We start from the raw sequence: 10,606 nt of genomic DNA on the forward strand, positions 1-10,606 counted from the left end.
TTATTAAATATTAATTTAATTTATTAAATAACACAGGCAGCGATATAATATTCGCTTCAAGTAATTCAATCTTTTATTTTCTTGGATTTTTTATTTACTTTTTTTATTTAATTTTTTTTTGCCTCGAGACTCGCTGGAGCGAAGATATATTTGCTTCAATTAATTTTAATAAAAACCCCATGTAAATCCCCCCTACCCACACATGTAAAGACCGCTTGACTACCATGTAAAGACACTTACCCGTTTATGTGAACACCAAAATGACATGGATTTTATATTTCCGTTTATTAAATATGAATTCAATTAATTGAGGATGACATGCAGAAACCGAACAAATCTTCGCCTCAATTACCGGATTTTTTTTTTTTTTTGTATTTAATTTTTTTTTGCCGGAGACATTCATGAGCGAAGATATATTTGCTTGAATTAATTCTAATAAAAACATCATGTAAAACCCCCATACCCACCCGTGAGAAGACCGCTTGCCTACCATGTAAACACATTTACCCGTCTATGTAAAGACCAAACTGACATGGAATTTATATTTCCATGTATTAAATATTAATTCAATTAATTGAAGATGACATGCAGCAACCGAACAAATCTTCGCCTCAATTACCAGGCTATTTTTTATTTTTTATTTTTTTCCGTTTATTAATAAATGTTAATGTAATTAAATTAAATTGACAATCAGTAAACGACCAAATATTCGCTTGAATTTTGTTTTTCGAGTAGATGATTGAAAGCGAAGATTTCTTATTTTCAAATAATTTTATCCTCACGTTCATGTAAAACCACCTCCCCTCCAATGAGAAGCCAACTTGCCTGTAATGTAAATTCACTTACCCGTGCATTTACATTCCGCGAATAAATCTTCGCTTCGATGAATAGTTTTTACTTTGCATTTATTTTTATTATTTTTTTAAGAAGTTACGATATCGAACGAATATTTATTCGCTTCCATGACTAGTTGATATAATTTCAATTTCCCGCTACAAGCCGACTCTCCCTCAATTTCATTTTCATAAGCAACTGTTCATATTCTTCTCTCTCTATCTCCCGGCGATAATCCAAACACTGAACGTCGAACCCTAGATATTTCGTTTATACTACAAGGATATCTTCTGAACATGTCGGGTAACCAAGGCAAGAACATGGAAGTGGATCATCCCATCGACTCCCGAGAGGTCGTCTTGCAAGTTTGTAGGAGCATAAACGAAAACGAAACTGCACCCACTCCGGCATCCAACGTCAATCCCAGCACTAAACCAGAGAGGTATGTTGATCTTATTGTGTTTATACTAATTTTACACATGTTTATTCAATTTATTTCGTATAATACTGATTTATGCTATCCCACCAAAATTAATGACTTGTAGGACCTATGAAAGGAAGAGGAAGAGAAATCCGAAGACGAATACTAAGTCTTCATCGACTGCTGAATCAGTTTCCACAGTTGCTGTCGAAGCTACTGATGTTGCTGCAGGTACTGATGATATTTTACCACCACCTTTTCCCCCTAAAAAAAAACCAAATGTTATTCCTACCTCCAATCCAACAGTCGATGAAGAGTTACCAGAACCACCCCCAGAAACCACTAATATTTCTCCGTCTACTACCCCATTCGATGAAGAGTTTCCCCCCTCTCCCCAAAAAACCAAAACCCGCAAGAAACGTCCAGTGACATTTCTAACCAGATCATCACCTCATGGCCTCGCTCAACTCATTCCTCAATTGAGCGTAGAACAGAGGGAAGCCGTTAAGGAAATCGGGTTTGGTTCTCTTCTTACAATGGGCGTCTCCAAGTGCCTTGCTCATTTTTCCAAACATGTAATCCAATCTTTTGACCCGGATAAGAGTTCTCTGGTATTGGCCAACGGTGATGAGATCCGTATCGATGAAGATCTCGTACAGCTCGTGATGAACCTCCCTAGAGGCTCAATGAACGTAGTCGAGTCCGTTGGGTTGGACAAGACTAAGGACCCTGCTTATTTTAATTTCTTGAGGGATTGGAAGACCAGATGGACCGGGGAAGACTCCAAAGCTCCCGAAACACTTTCTATGATCCCCAAGATATTAAGTAACACAAGTGCAGACAACGATTTCAAAATAGACTTCGTTGTCTTTGTTGTCTCTAGTTTTTTATGTCCTGTTCAAAATTCACGAGCCAGGTAAACATGTATTCAAACCTCTTATATATCTAATTGTATTTTTGAATACTGACAAATGTATTTTTTTCATTTCAGGTTCAAAATTCTCAAATCCTTAATGGAGGTTGATAACATAAAGGAACTGAACTGGTGCCACTTTACACTTCAACGATTGATTGACAGTGTAAGAAGTTGGAAAGAAAAAGCAAGTAAAAATAAAAATCCATATTTCGATGGACCTATAACCCTTTTATCGGTAAGTATTGTTGCCTCTCTTATATATGATTTATAGATATGTAATATTTTCTAACATGTCTCCCACTCCTTTACTCCAGATTTGCTACCTAGATGGTGTTTTTGTGGAAGGTGAACGTATCCCCTACGAAAGAAAATTTCCAATCATCTCCTGTTGGGATGACGTCAGCGTGTTGGAGTTTACCAACTTAGAAGGTCGTGCCGGTGGTTTTGGGCTTGGCAGGGCAAGGGCGCGCCTAGCAGTTAGACAACCCGAGAATCCAGTTGACTCGGTTGAAGTAAAAGAAGACGATAATGAGGTATGTGGAAACAATAAATTGACTCCCATTGTTCATTATTAGCCTGTTTTCAAGATTAATGAAGTCTGTTTTTCATAATGTACAGTTGTTGACCGCCAAAATCCTGCAAACTTTTAAAGATACAGCCCAACAGCTGAATTACCTATCCGGGGAGTTGGAGAAACGCAACATCGATCCGAAGCCCTTTTTTGAGGCCGGTTTCCTGAACCTCAGAGAGTCTGAAGGGTTCATGAAACACTTGAAGGTGGTGATCGATGGTCCGGTTCATGTAGGTGTGGAAGATCCTACAAGGGAGGCACTTGTGGACACTTTACCGTGTGCGGGCTTGAAAGTCATTAGTCCCCGGGTTGATTACACATGTGAGACTGTATTGGAGGACCATGCAGACAATCAAACAACACGGGTTGAACAGAATGATTTAGAGGATGCAGTTATGCCCCATCAAGAAAATCGTTCAGATCAGGTGGAACCGAATGATCTCGATGATGCAGTTCTGCACAATGAAGATCAGTCACTCCCTCTTGAAACGAAAGATGTTGAGGATGTAGGTCATGACATTGACGATGAATCACTCCTTGTTGAACAGGAAGTTGTACAGGCTGCATTTCAGCCCATTCAAGCCAAGTCACCCCCTTTTCAACCGGACGAACCTGAGGATGCAGTTATGCCCCATCAAGAAAATTGTTCGGATCACGTGGAACCGAATGATCTCGATGATGCAGTTCTGCACAATGAAGATCATTCACTCCCTGTTCAACCGAAAGATGTTGAGGATGTAGGTCATGACATTGACGAAGAATCACTCCTTGTTGAACTGGAAGATGTACAGGCTGCATTTCAGCCCATTCAAAGAAAGTCACCCCCTTTTCAACCGGACGAACCTGAGGATGCAGTTCTTCCCAACAAAGATGCCTCACCCCGTGTTGAACCAACTGATCATGATGGCGAAGTCAAGGAACCGGATGAGGTACCCCCAGTGCAGACACCCACTCTTGAAGACGATGATCAGGGTGAAGGGAAGGAACCGGTTGAGGAACCCAAAGCGCAGCATGTTGAACCAAATGCTCAGGGTGAAGGGAATGAACATGTTGCGGAACCCAAATCTGTTGCACCAAATGATCAGGTTAAAGGCAAGGAAAAGGTTGAGGCTTCTGATGCCGTTGAATCTTCTGAAGATGAAGATGAAGGTGATGGGGGGGGATGCATCAACATTAGAGAATATCCTAAGAGGAAGATCACGAAAATTCCTGTGCACCTTCGATCCCCCTACATGCAACAAGTTGCAGATATGTTGGACCACAACATAACCATCAAGGAACAGAGATTAGCCGATTTTGTGTTCGATGAAGACCTGCCTGAAATGTAAGTTACCTCTCATGCTTTTCGGAATTTCAAATATTAAATTAGTTAGTTATGGTCTTGTAAATGAATGTATTTTGCAGGGACGTTCTGTACGTAGGTGCACCGGGTAATATCACCCGTAAGCTCTTTCAAACGGTGAAAATGGGTCGTGAAATTGCGAGCGAAGTTGTGGACGCTTGGTCCATAATTGTGCACTTCAAATGCCGTAGGTTGCCAAGGCATGAGCCACGAATAATATGTTTTTCAACAATTTCACATGTAAGTGCTTCTCTTGTTTTGTTCTATGTATCCTTCAATGTTCATGACTTTGAGTCTCCCCCCTTATTTTGCAGGTTAATCTGCAGTATGATAGGACCTTATTTTGTCAATCCCTTGAAGAAGACATGAGAAACTACCATGTCACAAAAGAAGACATCATCTTCGCTGACCTGGTATGTACATATCCCTCAATTCCAAGTAACAAGACTGCCATAAAATAACAAATGTTATGTTCTTTTTGCAGATATTCCTACCTGTCGTCACTTCTGGACATTTCTTTCTTGTATGTGTGAATATTAAAGACTCCCAAATAAATGTCCTAGACAACTCCGGTCGTCCGCATAGAATGAAAATTTTGGAGAAGTATGTCCAGTTGAGGAATCAAATCGATAGTTTTTCGACTTTCTTGGAAAGGCAAGGCATACAAAGATTTGCAGAAAAGGTTAAGATGTACAGGATAACGGCCCCAAAGCTGCCTTGGCAAGACCAAACAAACAAGACCGACTGCGGTGTATATTTAATGAGACATATGGAAACATATAGAGGAAAGATGAAGGGTTGGTCATGTGACATCAACGAAAAAAATGTGAGTGTTTTTTATATGTTATTCTATGACATTTATCAATTTTAAATGTTCTTATACTTTCTCTTGTTCTTTTGAAGGCCGACGAAGCTTTGAGTACATTGAGGATAAAATATTTATACAGAATTCTTATGTCTGACCACAATGTCAATAGGTTCAAGTTAAAGACTGCAATTAGATCAAGATATTAGGGTTTTGTATGTGTTATACGGAATTATACTTGTACAGTAAATCTTATGTTCACACAGGTCAATTGACCTATTTTTAATGTATGGATGTTTGATATTGATTTATAACTTATAATGCAATTCAGATCTTAATGTATGGAAGGCAGTTCAGATCTTAATGTATGGAGTTATAACATGATCAAACTGATAAACTTGCAACCGTAATATTGACATGATGACCACCTCTTGAAACAGAATTATCTTGTTATGTCTTCTTGTGGCCCTCTTCTTAACTATTCATTTTCAAATTTCTAAACGAATATCTTCTTATGTTCCTTTTCGGTGCAATCCTTAATTTGATAATCAGAGACGAAGATATCTTCTTCAATATATGTTCGCAAATTACTAAACGAAGATATCTTCTTCACTATATATTTAGAAATTCCTAAACGAATATATCTTCTTAATTTATTTTGGGGTACAATCGATATTTCGAAACTACGAGACGAAGATATCTTCTTCAATATATGTTTTCAAATTCCTAGACGAATATATCTTCTTAATTTATTTTGGGGTACAGTCGATATTTCGAAACTACGAGACGAAGATATCTTCTTCACTATATGTTTTTAAATTCATGAACGAAGATATCCTCGCAACTAAACATTTTCAAAATCCTAAACGAAGATATCTTCTTATGTTATTTGTTGGTTCAATCCATATTTTTAATATCCGAGCCGAAGATATCTTCTTCACTGAAAATTTAGAAATTCGTAAACGAAGATATCTTCTTATTTTCATTTTTTGGCTCAATCCATATTTGTAATATCCGAAACGATGATATCTTCTTATGTTAAATTTTGGGGCAATCCATATTTTTAATATCCGAGACGAAGATATCTTCTTCGCTATATGTTTGCCAATTCATAAACGAAGATATCCTCGCAACATGTAATGCACCTACCTGTGGTATGTATTGATGTCAATTCAAGAATGAAAACTCATTTATTAACTTCAACTACTGCTGTATCAAGATCATCACTCTCATACCCTCACTCTCACTCTCACTCTCACATTACACTCTCACTCCTTCCCGAATCTCAATCTACCGTTGTCTTTCATTCAGTCATTAAGCGTAAAACTCATAAGATGGATGTAGAGATGGACCCAGACATGCTGGTTTTATCGCAGCAACAGCTGGAGCGATACTTAAGTCTGATCAACGATGACCCTGTCCCTTTTAGTGTCTATCATGTAGATGAGATTCTTCCTCTATTACGAATAAACGTTAACGACGGACTGATGGCCCACATGCAAAGCAGATGGGATACGGACTCTCGTTCTTTTGTTATTGGGGAAATGCACATATGCCCGACGCTAGAGGACTTTGCTTCAATCCTTAGGTGTGGTACAAATGCACTCATGATCTTGCCTGTCCATCAAGATCCTCATATGGCCGTCCACATTTGCGACAGCTTCTATGGATGTACAATGTTTGATGCTCTCTTGTTTACCCTCCAACATGGATTTCTGAATATGACAAACATAGACGAGTACATTTGGCGTGTCCAGGGAGCTGAGAGGACCATCAACCACACACAAAGCAAACTGATCATGCTTGTGGTTCTGGCTCATTTTTTTTTATGTCCGGCTGCAGGACGCCGGCCTTCGGAAAGGCTCCTGCGGGTAGTTCCTGCACTGATGGGAAACGCCCCAAACCTGGCTAGCCTGGTACTTGCTGAGACATTACTTGGTCTTAACGAATTTGTTCCCGAGGAAAACAACTATTCTCGCCGTGGATCACCTTTGGTTCTATACCTCTGGTTGTTAGACAAGTTGCATTGGTTGCCCCGTCCTTCAGTTCCCTACACTTCCTTTGCCAATCTACAAGTGCAAAGGGTCAATGCACACGTGCCTCCGAATTTTATTTCGGATATTCACCCAATTAGGTTCATTGTTCCGTGGTATCTGTTTACTGAAATGATGTACGAGATGAGGGGTTCTCCATTCATCATTTTGTTGGGCCTTCAGGGAACTACCTCCTACTGCACAAGTGTCATATACAGACAATTTGGCCTACGGAATCCCCTACCTTCAAATGGAGACAATCCTCCGGAGGACTTCATGTTTACTCCTCAACATCTTTACTTAGAGTACGCATCAATAATTGAAAATTCTTTGACTGTTTTCATCCCCAACCGATGGATCAATGCTGTGAACGAAGCCATTCAGCTATACATTCCACCCGTCATCGAACATGAGGTCGTGTCGCTGACAGGGCCGATAGACGAGTCATCATCTCATGAATCAGACTAGAGCTTCCTTTGTATTGTTGAACAGCTATATTTTTGGTTAATCTGTGCAGTACTTATGTAAACGGATTATGGAATGTTTTTGTGTATTCAACAATATTATGAATTTATGTTTGATTATAGTCTGAAGTTATATTTTACATTATGTAGTGAGTTTATTGTGGAGTGATATAAATCGACTCATTGTTGTTATGTTTGATTCTATGATTGCAATTTGGATGTCATGACTCATGATCAATTCAAAGTATAATGTAAAACAACTGATCTCTTCATGTAAACCCCTTAGATTGATCCATCGATTGGTTGCTCGCTTCCTTACACAGTATCTAATCAGTAAAACGGACATTTCTTCGCATGTAAAACCCTTGAAAACGAAGATGATGGCGCATCCAATCTTTGAATTTACATATTATTGTTGACACTTTCATTGTCACGAAACGAAATACTATTCGCTTGATCTTCATATTTGAGGTCGACCACAGTGAACGGAATTGTATTGAAATTATATTTCATCATTGAAAAAAGAAGTGTGTTTTCGAATAAAACCCTATAACGAAATCATTTCATATCTATGGATTACTGTATTAAGCCTGTAATGACATATCAAATCGGAACAGTGTGCAGTATTGTTGTCACATCACAAAAAATAAAAATGCGTATATTTTATTGAAGTTGCAAATTATGGGTATTTTCCAAATTTTAAACACATGAAATCATCTCATTACATATGAAAATAAGCGAACATATATTCGTGTACAGTGAAAATTGCAAAATTTGAGGAAATAATTTGCAGCGAATAAATCTTCGCTTGAATGAATTCTAAGAGGACGTTCATGTGAAACACACAACCCTTACATGAGAAGACCCTTTACACCTGATGTAAGTACACCGACGCTTGTATGTGAAGACCAAAATGATGAATGAATGTGGGTGGAAAATACACGCCGCGAATTAATCTTCGCTACAAACAATTTTTCTATTTCTATCCCGTGGATCACATTTCATTTTTATTTATAATCATTACAAATCGAATCGGACCAAAACTTCATTTTTTTTAATGTTTAATGACATGTGCATGAAAATATAAATAACAAATAATTATTATCATTCGACGTACAAATTTTCATTACAAGTTTCATAAACATTTCCCCGTTTCATAAACATTTGTACATTTTAACAATATTCATCTGCATCTCCAGCTTCAAGGCATCTCCATTGAAGCAACCACGGCGGATCTCTAACGCATAACTGGGGTCATACACCTGTTGAGTTATCTCTTGAGATGTTTTCCATCCCAGGGAATCTCCCAAATGGTACATCCCAGGGAAGCAACCACAGCAGTGTACACGAATGATCTTCATTTGATCGGTAGTTTCTACTTGAGTTACCAAGCATTCGTGTACACTGAAGATGTTTTCCACCAGTTGATCTTCATTGTACAAGTTTTCCATCACAGAGAATCTCCCAAATGATACATCCCAATAGTTTATATGAAAAAAACACACACTCTCAACAACAACGCTCAATAGATATTTCATGCTGCCGACGAAGATTGTTCATGTAATCACTACATTTATAGGAAACAGAATTTCTGTTTTGTTCATAAATTATTAGTTCTATTGATTCAGAAAAAGTAAATGTCGCGTGATGAAATATCAAATCGGTACAGTGTGTAGTCTCTCTGTTACATCATTAAAAAGTAATTTCATTCACGAAAAAGTAATAACACTTCATAATATTAAATAAAAGAAATAATTCAATATTGTCATTCAACACATTATATTAGTTAATAAATTATTTCAATATTAATAAAAATATTTTCATGAATAATTATAAAATTATATTCAATATAATACTATAATAGTATTGCTATATGAACAGGGAAAAGATCTGAGCTTCATTAACTCCCTAAGCGAAGAAATATTCGCCACAATTGTGTTCGACCTGTCCCCCGTGTACATCCCCCATACACAACAATGAGAAGCCAGCTTGTCTGTCATGGGAAGACACTAAACCGTGTATGTGTAGACCAAAATTAAATGTATTATAAATTTCCCCTTATTTCATATAATATGAAAGTATTATAACTGACATTAAGCGAACAAATATTCGCTCAAATGACTTGTTACATCATGCAGAAATTATATGTCATCATTGAAAAAGAAGCCCTCTTTATAGAAATCATTTCATATCTACGGATTCAGTAAAGTATTAAGCCTGTCATGACATGTCAAATCGGAACAGTGTGGATTAGTGTTGTCACATCTCAAAAAGTAAGAAATTGTATATTTCAATAAAGTTGCACATTATATTTTTTATCAATTTTTACACACATGAATTCATCTACTTATAGATGAAAAGAGGCGAACATATATCCTTGTTCAGTGAAAATTGCAAATTATTAGGAACTAATTTGAAGCGAATAAATCTTCGATTGAATCAATTCTCATTTGACTTACATGTGAAACACACAACCCCCACATGAGAAGACCCTTTACACCTGATGTAAGTACACCAACGCTTGTATGTGTAGACCACTTGTCTGTCATGGAAAGACACTAAACCGTGTATGTGTAGACCAACGTGAAATGTATTTTAAATTTCCCCTTATTTCATATAATATGATATTATTATAACTGACATTAAGCGAACAAATATTCGCTCTAATGACCTGGCGGATCAGTAGGCAGTCCTTTTGTTTTGTCACATCATGCAGAAATTATATGTCATCATCGAAAAAGAAGTGTGTTTTTGTATAAAACCCTATAAAGAAATCATTTCATATCTATGGATTCAGTAAAAGTATTAAGCCTGTCATGACATGTCAAATCGGAACAGTGTGCATTATTGTTGTCACATCACAAAATGTTAAAAATATTATATCTGAATAAAGTTGCAAATTATTTTATTTTTCTATTTTTACACACATGAATTCAAGTAATTATATATGAAAAGAGGCGAACATATATCCGTGTTCAGCGAAAATTGCAAGTTATGAGGCACTAATTTGAAGCGAATAAATCTTCGCTTGAATGAATTCTCATTTGACGTACATGTGGCACACACAACCCTTACATGAGAAGACTCTGTACACCTGATGTAAGTGCACCAACGCTTGTATGTGAATACCAAAATTAATGAATGAATGTGGGTGGAAAACACACGCCGCGAATAAATCTTCGCTTCAAGACATATTTTTATCCCCTGGATCTCATTTCAT

This window comes from Impatiens glandulifera, chromosome 1, assembly GCF_907164915.1.
Source record: "Impatiens glandulifera chromosome 1, dImpGla2.1, whole genome shotgun sequence".
Taxonomy (NCBI): Eukaryota; Viridiplantae; Streptophyta; class Magnoliopsida; order Ericales; family Balsaminaceae; genus Impatiens; species Impatiens glandulifera.